Source organism: Passer domesticus, chromosome 2, assembly GCF_036417665.1.
Source record: "Passer domesticus isolate bPasDom1 chromosome 2, bPasDom1.hap1, whole genome shotgun sequence".
Taxonomy (NCBI): Eukaryota; Metazoa; Chordata; class Aves; order Passeriformes; family Passeridae; genus Passer; species Passer domesticus.
The window spans coordinates 100,932,730-100,948,764 of NC_087475.1; the positions used below are offsets into that span (position 1 = coordinate 100,932,730).

Genomic DNA, 16,035 nt, shown 5'->3' on the forward strand with positions numbered 1-16,035 from the left:
TCATAGACCACTGTGATCACTCTCTGCTGTATTCTGAACCCTCCTGCCTCTGTATAATCATATCTTTAGAAGCTGGGTGCCTGAAGTGAGCCCTTGTCAGCTCTGTGGAGAATATGAATATTTTATTATGCAGAAAGACACCTTTTTTGCAGAAACAGTCATGTTTTAATAATACTGTATGTTATGTGAACAAACAAATGCAAACAGAGAGAAGGTGGCACCCCAAATATTCAGATGGTAAAAGCCAGAACTGGTCTTTTTTAGTTTAAATAAATTAATTGTCTGTCTCTGGATATCCATAATCTATGTTTTTATTTTGTTCAACCTGTGTTAAGCACCAACTGAATGACAATGAATAATCAATCAACAGGAACACACTGAACGCATTCAACTGCTGCACACGTATCAGTCCATGCAACTTCCATTGAAAGCTGCTGAGCAAAAATTCAAATACTCCACCTAAAAAACAGCAGGGGGTTTAATAGTTGGGGAGCTGAATTAAGAGCTATAAGCCACCTCTCTAATGACTCACTATTAAGTTTTTTTACATCAACCCAGTATAGCACAGCTACATATGTATATGCATAAATAAAACACTCCACACTCCCCAATGCTAAATCAAATAATTACATGGCAACAACACTCAAAACTTATGTTCATTCTTATTAAAAGGTCTTAGATTCCTTCCTCATATATAGTATAATTTATTCCCAGTTGTCTTAGGAATGTGGAAAATATTATGACATGAAATGCAATTTAGGAGCATTAAGAAAGTTGAATGTTTATATTCAGTAAACGCCCTTGATCCTTCTTCTGTAGCCAGTGTGCACAGTGCATATATTTTAAAACAACAGATTAAAATATAACTGCATTCCCATTTAACTTACTAGCCAATCTACAGACAGTGACTGGTTCCCAGCTCTCATTTTTAAGAAAATAAATTAATACATATATTGGAATTTCCCCCACCAGACAGTCACACTTGGAATACACAATTCCCTTTCCTAAAGATCCTAAGTTCAGTCAAAGAAGGGGAAAAAAATCTCTTGAGTACTCTCCTATTTCCCTTTTCTTCTAAGTCTGGAAAAAAATATGCTGAAGGAAAATGAGCTCAGAATTGTACATGAAACCTTCTTTTTTGATTGACAATGAATATTATATAGGTATGTTAATGTTAGGGTTTTTTGGCAGAATTTCTACAGAAGCTAAATGTTATACAGAATTTCTTCCTGAAACAGTTTTACTTAAGTGAAAATGTTGGAACTGCACAGTGTCTTTCCAAAATTTGTCCTTTTAGTAGTTTTTAGAATTTTTTTTTAAATGTAAGAGATCCATAAATTTGTTAGCAAAGTTTACCACAATTTTAGCAACTTCAGCAATGAGACTATGACCCATTGTAGGGATCTCATTGACAAAAATAACCCCTAACAAAAAAAAAAAAGCAAAAAGTGCTGTCAAATAAGAAAATAAATTAATAAGACATTTCTGAAGTATAGCCATATTTGAATCATCAAATTGTAATTTTGCAAAGTTGTGAACTCTTAAAAAAAGTTACGAAAAATATAACACGATCTGCAAACTTCTGGTGTGTTACCTGACATTGGCTCTGTCTTGTCTCCCTCAGTGGATTATTCCACAGTTAGAAGCTTTGATCAAGTTCACCTCATCACTAGTTCTCATGAACTTCACCATGAAATTTGCTGCTCCAAAATCATAAAGTTTGCCTACAAGAGACACAGTCTGGAAAGCCTGATGGAAACTGGTCCTCATTAACTGAACACCATGAAAAAAATAAATGAAATCACTTTTTGCTGTTACCACACTGTGGCATTTGCTATTACTGTACAACTTCACCACCTGCAATATAGAGGGAATTAAAAAATAAAACGTTTTTTGCTGGGCAGAGGAAGTGAGTTTGAAGGTAAGAATCAGAATAGAATGTAAGACAAAAAGTGGTAAAAAACTTTAAAACAATCTTAAGCAAATGGACAAAGCTAGATTTCATGAAAAAGAGTGCATTAAACAGCCTTCAAGCTGCCTGTAATTCATCCTAGTTTGATTTCTTTCGTTTACCATAATTAGAGAAACACTAAAAATTTTCAGGCAACATGACTGTGATTTCAAAATACATCCAAGTGCACCCTCAGTCAGTTCACAGACAACAGGAAGCTGGTGAATGTTGATCTACTGGAGAATAAGAATGCTCTGCAGAGGGATTTGGACATGTTGGATTGATTGGCTGAGGGCAGTTGCACAAGGTTCAGTAAAGTTCAGTAAGTGCCAGGTCCTACACTGGGGTCACAACAAGCCTATGCAGCACCACAGGGTGGGGGAAGAGTGGCTGAAAAGCTGCCTGGCAGAAAAGGACCTGTGGGGGCTGGCTGACAGCAGCTGAACACGAGCCAGCAGTGTGTTCAGGTGGCCACGAAGGCCAATGACATCCTGGTCTGTATCAGCAATAGTCTGGCCATCAGGACTAGGGCAGGTATTGTGCCCCTGTACTCAGCACTGGTGAGGCTGCCTTGAGTCCTGTGTCCAGTTCTGGGTCCCAAAATTCAGGAAAGAAACTGAGGTGCTGAAGCCTGTCCAGAGAAGGGCAATGAAACTGAGGAAAGGTCTGGAGCACAAGTCCTGTTAGGAGTGGCTGAGGGAGGGTGTTTAGCCTGGAGAAAAGGAGGCTCAGGGGAGCACCTTATCACCCTCTACAACTGCCTGAAAAGAGGATGTAGTGAGGTAGGGGTCAGTTTCTTCCCTCAGATGACTAGTGATAAAAGGAAATGGACTTAAACATGTTTAGATTGGTTATTAGGGAAAAAAATCCTCATGGAAAGGCTTGAACAGGCTGTCCAGGGAAAAGGCTGAGTTGCCATCCCTGGAGGTATTTAAAAGATGTGTAGATGTGGTACCTGGGCACATGGTTTAGTGGCAGGCTTGGCAGTGCTCGGGTAATGGTTGGACTTGATGATCTTAGAGGACTTTTCAAACTGAAGCCATTCTGTGATTCTGTATTCTTCTAGTAGTGTACCTTACCTTCTGAGATGCCAACAGAATAAGAGCTCAGTACATGCTGTGATTTTCTTTCTTCCATAATACTAAGCAAACAAATTAATATGAAAATGTTATTAAAGAAAAATTATGGATAAAACCAGCTGATAGTTCCAAATCATTAACAAAGTATTCATATATGCCCTTCCCGTTCAAAACTACTCATCATAACAGCCTGAGAAAGAATGGAGTCATGGTATTTGCTACCAGAAAAGTAGAAAGAATCCTATGAGAAACTTATTTCCAGCATCTCTGACTTCTGCTGACTATCCAAACCAAAAAGTGAACAAGGACTTAACCTCAGAGTTTCTCTGGAATGTATATCTGATTAGACAACATTTTATCAAGCAAAACTGTGATAAACCATGGCACAGACAAAGGGGTCCAGCACATTTGACAGCATTTTACAAGAAATTTCTCTTCCCTGAGTGGTTCTTTGTTCAGAGCTGCCTCAGTTTTGCTGCATGGTAAGAATATGCAGAGCTGTCAAGCAGCAGCTGACTTGCTAAACAAACTACTTCCTTCTATACTCAACTGTGTACACCCAGTTCATTTCTGAACATCTCTGGGAGGAATTACTCTAGAATTATTTCTGGGAAGCCTAATGGAGCTACAGAGAAATGACTCCATCAGTTTAGAAAATCAGAACACAACACAAAAAAACCCCACCCAAAATATACAAATAAAAAGCTCCTCTAATTCACATAGACTTCATCTTATGTCTGCGGGACAAAATAATTTTGGCTTAGAGCTTATTCAAATGTTAACAGTAACATACAAACATTGAACTGTTTGAGAAAAAGCAACACTTGTTCACTCCATCCAGTCCAACATAAATAGAAATAAATGCTTCAAGATATGAAGGGCTTTTGCATTTGGATGGAGTAGAAAGGCTTTCACATAACATGCTATGCTGAGAGTTAAAGCTTCAGTAGTTCAGCCTGCCTTTTCTTGTTGCAAGTGCATGAATGACATATGCTAGAAGAGTTTCTGTTCTTTTGTAAAATAAACAACCTTGAACAGAGCACTCACAGAAATAAACCAATGTCAAGCTCTCTATACTTTTAAAAGTTTCTAACACTGAGTTCGGACATGGAGATGGGACTATAAGCAGTTTGATAAAGAGTCTAAAAGTATTCTAGTGCAAAAGAGCCACATTGTTAGAATAGCATAAATCTACATATCTCTCAGTGGAGAATGTAGGGTTTGTACTAGACACATTACTCTCCTTCTATGGCAAGTGGAAGCACACTGTTATTAAAAAGATAAGATAATTATGGATGCCTCACCTCCCTGACATTAATGTAACTGACCTGTATTAGGAGAAAAATTCTGTGAAAGAACATAAAATATAAAATAAGTATTTTTCCTTTTACCAATGTACCTCTTAATATGTTGGCCAAAGGGAGATTGGAGATGAAGAATACTGGAAAATCCTTTCTGCAGGTTGGTTTCTAGGTTGCCACTGAAGTCTCTCAAAGAGACAAACACAAGTGAAAAGCAAGCTTATTAGTATCCTCTTAGATGCAAAAGGTCTAAGTTAAGTAAGTGGTGAACTTACTCTCCTATCATTGTTCTAGCATTACTGAATGTATTAATGAAGGCTGCTTAAAGCTTTGGATAGATTAAATTAAAATAGTAATCACTGATCTAACTCCTCCACCTATATGAAAAGTATGAGAATGCATCCATTATGCAAAATGAGACAAGTTTATAGAACCAAAGAAATTGTTATGAACTTAAAGAGTTGTCTGAATTTCTAGAGTTAGGAAAAGGCCTTTGTCCGGAATATAATACATAGAAATTACCATTTTCTAGTCAATGTTTCAAGATAATGTTTTGAATGGGCACAAAAAAAGAGGGTTTCTTTCCAGATGAAATGCCATGGCAAAAAAAAAGAGACCAAAGTATCAATTTGGGAATGCATGCAGAAATGCTGATATGTCATTGAGCATTTATTTTTTCCTTCTCTCCTCCTGGTGAACATGGTGGCAAGCAAATTTCTTACTCAATAATAAAACTCAAACAACTTCAAAAATCTTAAGAGTGCTGAAATTTACTTAAGTAAGTGCTCATCAACAATGTGCTCATCAACAATGTCAGATAAACTTTCCATCCACATCATCATTTGCTGTAGCTGCTGCCCAGTAGCAATGATTTCAAAGATGAGACACAAGCTGGACAGAGAACTCATGTGTTCTTCATCATCTTCCTAACATGAACCCAGAGTATTTTTTTCCATAATAGACTGCTCTTTTAGAAGCTCACTAAAGTATTTCGTTCTTAAAAAAAATAGGAGGGTGGGGGAGGGCAGGAAGAAAATTAAAGTAGGGGGGAAAAACCCTGTAGTGGTACTTCACTTTCATGAACTTAGCCAGCCTGTGGTTCTTGGGAATAGGTTAACATTGTTTAATGTCTACACTGAAAGAGAGCAATGGAAACACTGAACTGTGAACAAAAATCAGTAACTTCCAACTTAACTCTTACTGCAACTTAACATATAATAAATATAATGGAACTGATGCAAGATCTGCAAGTGGCATTAAACTGACAGGCTCTTTGCCAAACACTCCATAGGCCATGCTCTGGTCTATTACAGCAAAGTAAGAAGATTGAAATAGAATGAAGGATTGAAAAGTGACTCTACCAAAATCTGTGAGCACTGCCAACCATGTCTCTGCTCAAGCTCCTATTTTTCCACAGTACAGCTGAGAGCAGAAGCTGCCCTCCTTCCTTCATACCACATTCTCAGGAGTTAGAATAAAAAAAATACTGTGTGCCCCCAGCACTAAAACTTTATGCAATTTGAGTTGCTACAAGACCTATTTTTGGCAGCAGTAAATATGCAATAGGACTATGTTTTCCCCAGTCCTAAAGAAAAAAATTGTAATGATGTTTGGAATCAAATTCTCATAATATTAGGCAGTTTGAACATTAATGAAGATGAAAAGTTTAATTCTGTCTCTATACAGCTTTTTTTTTTTTTTTTGTGCTGAAAGGAAAATAATTTATTAATTATGTAACCGGGATATCAAAATAGTCTATTATTTCAAAAATTATTAATTGTGTAGTTTGGAAGTGAGCAATATCTGTGAGATAAGGCATAATACACAAGTGGTAGAGATGGATTAGAAAATGTGAACATTTTTATTCAGGTTCTGTTTCATTCCCTTTTTAATTTCAGTGTCACTGAGCCAAGTATTTCCTTTGATCATAAATTTATTTTCCCAAGGATGCTATATTTCCTTTGAAACAGAGGACAAATTATGTTTCTAAAATAATTTTTAAAAACCCTACGCAATCTTTTGACAGAAAGTTTTCAAATAATATACATATCTTACAGACAAAATGTGTGCCACTTGGCTTCATTCAATAAAATTTTAGAAAGCTTATTTAAAATAAAGATATTCAAAATGCACACACAGAATGCATAATACTGCTACCAAGCACATTCTGGTGGAACTGAACATAAGTTTAATTTAATCCTCATTCATGTGTTAAAAGGTTATGATTTTCATGTTTTATCTTGGCTACTTCTCAGAAATTGACAAACACTAGGTTTGAATGCAGGGACAATTTATCAGGTTTGATCATCATCTGGGCCAATGTCCCAATCTCTGAAATGCAGATGAACTGACACCCATCAAATCTGAACTCCTGTATAATATCACCTGAGTGGAAGCTCAGTATTTTGTACAATGACATAGCAATACAGCATCATTAGGGATATTAGAAGATCTTTAATGGAATCAATTCCTGCTTGAAGAAGGGTCAGCCATAAAGTCAGAACATGCTTCTCAAGGTTTATCCACCTGGCTCTTGAAAGCCTCCAAGAATGGAGCTTGCACAGCATTACAAAAAACCAGTTCTGCTGCTTGATTGCTTTTGAAGGGAAGCTTTTCCTTACATCCAGACACAACCTCCTTTTTTCCAACTCAGGCCCACTGTCAGTTGTCCTTCCACCACCATGGAGCCTGTCTCCACCTTTTTAATAACCTCCCCTTAGGTACTGGAGGCAGCTGTTTGACAAATCCCAAACCCGACTGTTGCCAGGCTGGACAAGCCCTGCTCCTGCAGCTGACCTCCAAGGGCAGGGGCATTAGCCCCAGAGGTAACGTCAGTGGCTCCTGCTTACCCTGATGCAATTCACTGGCATCTTTCTTGCACCAGGAGGCTCAACACTGGACATGATCTTCTTAAATATGAAGATGATGTAAGAAGCCTAGTAAGTGCTGAGTAGAGGGAGATAATCACTTTCCCAAGCTACTGGCTATGCTCCTGTGATTACAGTCCAAGATAATGTTCTTCTTTGCTGTCACAAACTACTACTGGCTCACATTCAGTTTGCTGTCTAGAAAGACTCCCAGTTTTAGCAGAATTGCTTCCCCAGTCAGTGAGCTCACAGATTTTATATTTTCCATTGGGCTAATGCTGTAAGCTCACCTTTGAGAAAAACTGCCAGTGTTTAAGTTAACACTGTGAAGAGTTGCTCCATTAAAAAAATATATTATCTTTTTTTTCTGTTTTGGTATGGCAAGCATCAACATCAGCTAGAGAATCTCAGTGGAAATTCCAGAGCTGACACATAGATAAATGAGTTCAGTAAACACAGGAGATAAATGGCATTAGTTACAGCTAGAGTACAGTCTGTATAAATTCTTTTCTTTTTTCAATTCTGCCTCTATCAGGTGATGTGCTAAAGAATCAGCCTTGTAATACTATAGTAAACATTGTTAGACATGTGCTTCCTCCACATACAGTAAGGCCCTGGGTGTATGCTCATCTATACAATGCAAGATCTGCATTTTCAAAATGTGTCCTGATTTTGTATCCTACACTGGATGGCATACAGTGGTTTTGTAGCCAGACCATCCCACTGGCACTAATCTACAGATACAAATGTGAAAGGCAATATCAGGCAGATTCTCAGTATCATGCAGAGAAAACTTTGAGAACTGTTCACTCTCTCCCATTATTCTCCCCTCTAAGTTTATGAATCTACTATTAAAAAAAAAAAAAAACCACCAAAAAACCCACCAAAAAAACCCAGCCAACAATACTCTATAAAAACTGCAATACTGTCACACATTTAATTCTTTTAAAGGCAGACTTGCTGGAAAGACTTTGAATAAAACTTACAATAATGGGAAGCATGACAGAAGATAGAACGTTGCCTGAAACCAGAGGTTAATAAAATATACCATTGGTGAAATGGAGACATTGTTGGTGTCTGTGGTCCTACAATCCTATAGTCAAATAAGATGAAAAAAAGAATAGATTTACATGGGCGTTGCATATGGTAACAGAAATTTACCTGTAGACTTTCAGAATATTTTTATATTAACAATCACCAAAACAAAACCCTGAAATGTTTTCCTCTTTCCTGAATTATGAATTTTTTTACATTTATAGCTGAAATTTGGAAGTGTTAACTTATACCTCACAAGGCTGCTATTGCCTGTGTTATGCCACTTTATATTAGGAGGATTCCTTCTAATACTTTTTGGGTTGTGTTTAAAAACAACATTGACACCTTTACCTTGATAGCTAATCTTCTGCCATCACTATGCTACCCAGCTGTGTGGGAACTCTCCTCCTTTGATAATATTGCCAAACAGCAAGTAGCCACCTACCCAAGCTGCTGCTGTGATGCTACGTGAACAGTCATTTATCTCCAGAGGTTCAACCTCCCAATCTATCCATGGTTATTCTTTCCACTCCTAACACATTAGGTCACATTATTTTAGCTCTTTCACATTCAGGGCAAACTGGGGGTAATCAATTCCTTTATGGAACAAATGTAGGGATTTATGTCTATCTCCTCTTAAAAGATCAAAGTGAAATGCATGTCAATTGTACAGCTATAGTTTTAACCTGGCTCTTCAGGATGATGTTAATAATCTGTTAATAATAGCTCTTTGCCATACACTTTGTATGCCAGAACTAATTTAATTTAATAGAAGAATCTACTACTAAACAAATTGACAGAAGACTCATTGAAAGAAAATGTGCTTGTTCTCAAAAGTCTGATGAACCATCTATCCAAGTTTGAGTACTTCATTAACTTGATTGTTACTAGCAGTTCTGTTTTGCACTATGTGTATAGCCCTACCCTCAAGTAAAGCAAGTACCTGATACAGATTTTGGAAAGGACAGGCTGCCTCAAACAATCCTTTCAAGCTCATAACAAACTAATATATTTTGAGGCAAGAATGGAGTAAGAGGGCTGGAGCGCTGGAGGGTTTTATTGAAAAAGTAGCTTTATTTTTAAAAGGCAGATGGAAACTGAAAGTTTGGACATCACTCCTAGTCATAGGAACGTGAAAACCTTTCCTGCCATGTGTCCACATTGAATTTACTGTCCAGCCTGGCAGTGTGCCCTGAAATCCAGCTGATTATATGATGACCTAATTCAAGTTTCCCATGGATATTTTGGTAAAGTTTCATCTACTAAAAGTCTCATTAGGGAAGCTAAGTATTGCAGTGACCAGAAACCCAGCGGACAACCTGGGACAGGGCAACCATGGGTGTGTTTACAGATTGGGGAATAAGAGGCTGGAAAGCAGTCCTGTGGAAAGGCACCTGGGAGTCCTGGTCCATGGAAAGCTGAAATCTGAGTCAGCAGTGCCCTGGCAGCCAAGAGGGACAACCCTGTCCTGGGGGGCATCAGGCCCAGCATCACAGCCAGGCAGGGGAGGGGATTGTCCTGCTCTGCTCTGAGCTGGGGTGGCCTTGCCTCCAGTGCTGGGGGAAGTTCTGGGTGCCATAATGTAAGAAGGAGATAAACTGTGAGAGAGCTTCCAGGGGAGGGTAATGAGGATGCAGAAGGGCCTTGAGGGGAAGCCATTTGAGGAGTGGCTGAGGTCACTTGGTCTCTTCAGCCTGGAGAAGACTGACGGGAGTTTTCCCACAAGTGGATGTGCAGGGGAAGGAACCGGTCTCTTCTCTGTGGTGACCAGTGTCAGAACTCAAGGGAATGGCCTGAAGTTGTGTTGGGGGAGGTTTAGGTTGGATATTAGGAACAGGTTCTTCACACAGAGGGGGGGTAGGGCACTGGAACAGGCTCCCCAGAGAAGCGGTGACAGCACCAAGCCTGACAGAGTTCAGAAAGTGTTGGACAATGCTCTCGGGCACAGGATGTGATTCTTGTAGTGCCCTATGCAGAGACAGGAGCTGGTCTTTGATGATCCTTGTGAGTCCCTTCCAGTTCAGGGAATGAATAATTCTATGAAGTCTCTGCATAATGTTGTAACATCATCAGATAATCTTCCATATAATTTCATCATGAGGGTGCTTTAATAATCAATAATATAGGTCTAATACTTTTTATCCATGTTATATGTTGGTATTGAACACTTGTAAAGTGCTTTAAGATTCCCTGAAGGAAGGAACTAAAGAAAAACTTTAATTATTCTCTTCTAGAACTATAAAAAGGTAAAGCTATCCTTTAGTCTGTGGTACAGTAGGACATGTGACCAGTGCATGCAAACCACAGAGCAGGAAAGAGTACTGGTTCAGTTCTGAGAACTGAAGTGGTGCTTAGCACCTGAAGCTTATGGTCAGGAGTAAAAAAACAAACAAAAATACACCAACATACAGCTAGTCCTTTACATTCAAACTTTTGTTCCAAAGATAATATAAAAACAGAAATTCACCTCTTGAAGGTATTGAGTGTGTATCCACTGACTTTAGAGGAATCCACTGATTTTAGAAGGGACCTACAGAAAGCTCAGCAAATTGGAGAGAGCAGAACAGTTTAATCATCAAACAAGGATGAGGGTACCTAATTACTCTCTAACTTTCGATAATCTCAACCTAGATTTTTATATGTACAAAATCATCTGATTATTTAAATGTTAGCTGAGTAGAGTTCTACTTTATGCATATCACTTAGTCGTTTGAAACACTACCTGGTGCAATAACTGAACTAACTACATGAACTTATTGCACTAAGTTGTAGCCTTTCTTTCCCTATTCCTATGTTATAATTAGTATGTGTAGCCTTCCTAAAAGCACGCTGTAATCTCTTCACAGCAGAAACTAATTTCTTAATGAGAACCGTAAAAATACTTCAAGTGCTGCAGAAATAACAAAATAACATGAATTCTTTTCCCAGTTAGTTGCAATAATGCAGAAAATGCCCTAGCCAACAGCAAATCAATACCTGTGAGAAATATTAGCAATTAAACCAGTCCTTTTCAGTTTGACAATTCCAAATCTCAGAGGCTACATCACCAGGGTTATGCAACTTCTTTTGCCACATAACACTGTCATCCAGGTTGATGGGTACTTGATTTTTAAGCCTTTTTTGTAAAAAGACAAGCCTAAATAAAATTGTATGCAACTCACTATGTTCTGATCAATTCACTCAGTACTGCTTTAAAAAAAAAAATCTTACAACTCTTTAACCAGTGATCAGCTTGGCCCTTTTGCAAAAGAAGTAGTAAAATCATACCTCATCTCCACAAGCTCTGCTACAAACTTATCTCAACTAAGATACTCATTCATTTTTCTACCTGCTCCTTCCCAGATTTTAAGTCAGGATGGACCTCTAGACTTTCCCTTAATTGCACACTACTGTTCTCCCCTTGCTGTTCTATCTTTCCAGCTTTCTCCACCTATTATATGTTCCAATACGACATAGGTTTTACTAGTGTATTATGGAAAATAACACAGGCCCAGATGCCTCATGCAGGAAGATATATAAATAGAGAATTAGTGTATTTGAGATGGGTACAACTGTTTCGCCCGCAGGAGCCAGTGTCAGCAATCTGTGCCGTCCACTCTCCTGAGTGCAAAGCAATGAATGAGTTAAAATGAACAATGAATGATTTTACACAGAAACCACCAGGAATGCATATTCCTACTGGTTTGTCTTTTTGGCTACATTTGCCTTTTGAGAATACCACTTGGGAAAATTGTTTAGAACTCAGACACAGTGAACAATAATACTGCTCTAAACTAAACTGCTAGAAAGTCAGTGTGTAGATGGAACATGTTACAGCTGCCTCAAGAAAAAGCTGTGCAGTTCAGCAAAACAGAAACTTAGGAGGGTTCCTGATCTGAGATCTAGCAGACGTTTGGAATATAAAGGAAGTTCAATCCTTGAGAAAACAGACAATTTCAAAGACCAAGGGGCTGATTCTTCATAGCTATCTATCCCTTTTTAGAAAGGGAAACTGACCTTTCTGATAAAGACTTTGCATTAATATCTCACTGCCACAAAAATCCTTCCATCAGATGAAGTGAGACCTAGTAGTATTGTAACTGCAACTGGAATAATGCAGAGATTTGGATTTAGAAAAATAAATACAGTAGAAAGTCTTTAATTAACTACAGATTTTACAGAAAAAAAAAAATCCAGGAAATAAATCCAACACTATTTTTCATGTATAAGCCATCCAGCTTGCTTTTCCTCCCGCTCTGTGTCCCCAAAGAGCAAAAACCTAGTCTACAATGCCTTCTGAAGGCTGTCTGCCTGCTATCTTCACTGCCCACCTACCGTAGGGAGCAGCTCCTCCCACCTGCACATAAAAGCCAAATGCATGCTACCAGCAGCAGATCAGAGCAGTTTCTCAGTTCTCCACTGTTTTGAGCCAGTGATCTTCTCTCCTTGGATCTTGTGTACTCAAGGTAAGCTAACTGCTACTTCAGGTTTCTGTTTTAGCCAGCTATTGTGAGAAAGTCTTAATGTGAACTTGAGCACTGCCTTGCTGGGTGGCGCTCGCTGCCCCCCCCCCCCCACCCCCGCCCCCGCTTTTTTTTTTTCAGATGTAGTGTCATCTGATATTTAAGTTAGTAACAGTCTGTTGTTTCAGCAGAGAAATAAAAACAGATCTTGCTGGGAAACATTGTGGCTGGGAAAAGGTCTTCTCTCCCTTTCCGATGGATTTTGGAGAGATTAGTATGCCCAGACCAATTATAGCAATGTATCATCCCTCTTAATAGTCTCCTTTTCAGTCCAGTCAAGTTATGAAAAAAAAATTCACTGTAAAGCTTCCTTAAATTCTGTTTGAGGAAAAAAAAAGTGCTTAGTGTTAATTTAAGGAAGGAGCTGGGTTTTGTTGCTAATGTCATTGACTAGCCAGATTGAGACAATATTGGGACTGAAGTGCATCTTCACAGGTTTCATTGCCTTTAAAAAAGGTGTGATGGAAGCCCTTACGGAAACACAGTAATAAGACTGATGGAATTCATTATATTGTAGCAAATATACTTAAAGTACATATTTTACAAGCAAAGTCCTGCTTCTTGGAGCAACAGACCTTGTGTCTCTATGAAACTTTTACATCAACTTTATATTTTTCTGCAGTTTTCCTACACAGGCATTTCTAGCGTTAGAGGAAGGAATAGTGCCTCAGAGACAGCTACTGAACAGTTAAAACATTTAAAAGTGGTTTCAAAACTATATTTGCATTCTCATCTGTCCATCCTCACAGAGATTAAGCTATTAGTGACTAGTAGCAGTTATTCACATTGTGTGAGTCAGTGCACTTTTAGTACACACAGTCACCTGTTTAAAGAAATTCCATCACAGAAATCCTAATCCTACAATGCCTCTCTCCAGTGCTCAGAGAGGAGGGAAAGCATGAGCTGCCAGAAGCCGCAGTTAATGCTGTCTGTAAATACAAAATATAGTCTTCAGTTAAATAGTGGTATTTTCTTCTTAATGTCTAATTCTCTTTCTAAACTGAGTCCTTTTTGGTCTTTCACAAATAGAAGGTCTTCTCTAGAAAATAATTATGTCCATATATAACTGTATTCACATTAGCTCCAATATTTTAAGCTATAGTACTTGTATAACAGCAGAACTCTGCTTCAAGTACCCTTTTCTGCATACTGTATCCAAGACTTTTTTCTGATTTTGTATGTTATCTATTCTAACTAGTGTGGAAAGAAAAACACTGCCTTCAGCTATTTGCCTGGCAAGATTACATAAATATCTTTAAAAAAAACCCCAAACAACAAAAATCCAAAACCCAAATAAATTGAACTATTCAAAAATCAGAGTACAGTGTTTTCTACAGAAAACTTAGAGTAAAAGTATTTTTGCATCCAGGTAATTAATATAAGTTGCCCATAGAGGAAGGGAGCCCAATGGTTTTCCTCATAACTGGCATTAACTCCAAGCTACAAAGTTTTATTTCTCAGTTAACATGTGGTTTTTACAGCAAACCTCCCCTTTCCAAAAACATCCCTGTTGTAAAACACAGATATGTGATTTTAAGTTCAATGCATACATAATTTAGGTCTACATTGTGGCAGTAAAGCCTCATTTTTTCCCACAGAATTTTACTCCATCAGATAAATCAAAAATTTTAATAGATCACATTTCATGGGAAAAAAAATGCATTTGCCACAGGAAATGTGTATGTAGCAAAATACCTTTTATAAAAGTCTGCTGTGAAATGTAGTGTTTTAGCATTTGAAAAATGGATTGCAGGACATGTTAAGAAAACTTTATTCAAAGGAATTAATCTAATTTAGATCAGAATCTCTTCTGAGTAGTTTCTCTCAGGCTGAGTAGATAATTCAGCTTAGCATCACTGTGCAGCAGGGGATGAAGAGAAACTTCACCCAGCAGGTCTCCAAGAGAGCTCAGATGTCTAGGAATGCATTTATTGACCTCTGTGTTCATCTAAAACTCCTTTTTACAAGAAGAAAGCACACTGATATTAAAACAAAAATGCTGTTAAAAATAATGGTACAACCTAAATTAAGGGGTAAAAAAAGGAATCACTGGGAGAGCAAGGAATTCAGATTTTTTGAGTAATGATCATAACATTTAAAAATAATAAAGGTAAAGAGACTATATTAATTTTTTCGACCAAAGACCAGTTAAGTGTTAAGCAGGGATGCTAAGTCACTTCTCCTGGCAGTTATGCTTAGGTTTGTAGGTGTTTATTTAAGGCAGTAATATCTACTTAATCCACTAGTGTAACTCCCAGCGCTGTCTAAAGTGCTAGACTAGATACATAGAAACAGAGGATGAACATATCACTCTCTGCTTGTCTATGCATAGTTCTGCCACTGCTTGGGAGAAATTCTTACCTTCAGGAATTTATTTTCACACATCTCTTTAGGGACACATTTTGTTTTCCTCTGGCCCTGCTGTCACTAAATATATAAATTATTTTACTCAAGGTCATACTGAAAACTCATGTAAGAATGTCAGATTTAGCTCCTCTGGTTTCCAGGCCAGCACTAATCCCACACTTCATTTTGTATTCAGCCTGATCAAGTCCACCCCTTTGTAGCTTCTCTGTCTTTGCTTGACTCTTTAGGGCTGAACATCAGGGAGAATTCCAGTGACAAGTCTTGAGGGAGGTAATTTACTCCTAACACTTTCAAAATTCCTGTGAAACCCTTTACAAACCCCTTTAAGGATTTACAAATAAATTGTTCTTGGAGGGTGTAGATAAACAATTAAACAAATAAGCAAATGCTCATCTTTTTCTTACACTCTGTGGTTAAAAGAGACCAGGCCAGACCCTTGGCAGGCTGAGGAAGCAGAGATCCACTGCCATGGACCAGAAATGATGGACAGCATCTGACTAGAACTCAGCCTTGGTAATTCAGCAGCAGTAAAGAGCTCAAAGAGAAGCTCATAGGACTTAAGGAAAATTATTGAAAGGATCTTTTAGGAGACATAAATATTAATCTTCCTTTCTTTTTCCCTTCTGTAAACATACAGGATATAATTTCATGCCCATTAAAACAAACAAGCAAGCAAGCAAACAAACACAAACCAAAGCCCCAACCACCACCTTTGTCCTATCCCTCTGATTTTTAGCCCTTAAGTTAATTTATGAGGGTACAGATTCATAATTGCTCCTATGGCCTTGCAAATACTGAATTTCAAAAAAGACCTTAAAGCTAACAAAACAAAATCAAAACTAAATAAACAAAAATGCACCTCACCCAACAAATTCCAGCGCTCAATTTCCAGAGTTATTACCCTAGCAATAAAGGTCTTGTCACTTACTCTTT

The 16,035-nt window shown here is 38.0% G+C and overlaps 1 protein-coding gene across 2 annotated transcripts in view; it reads left to right on the forward strand.

Moving 5' to 3' along the window:
• The first annotated feature begins 12,559 nt into the window (after positions 1–12,559).
• COL8A1 (collagen type VIII alpha 1 chain) overlaps positions 12,560–16,035 on the forward strand; it is an 85,210-nt gene continuing 81,734 nt past the window's right edge. For both annotated transcript variants that reach the window (XM_064410019.1, XM_064410018.1), the window contains exon 1: positions 12,560–12,678. The gene's annotated coding sequence lies outside the window, so the exon portion shown is untranslated. The remainder of the gene's footprint in view (positions 12,679–16,035) is intronic.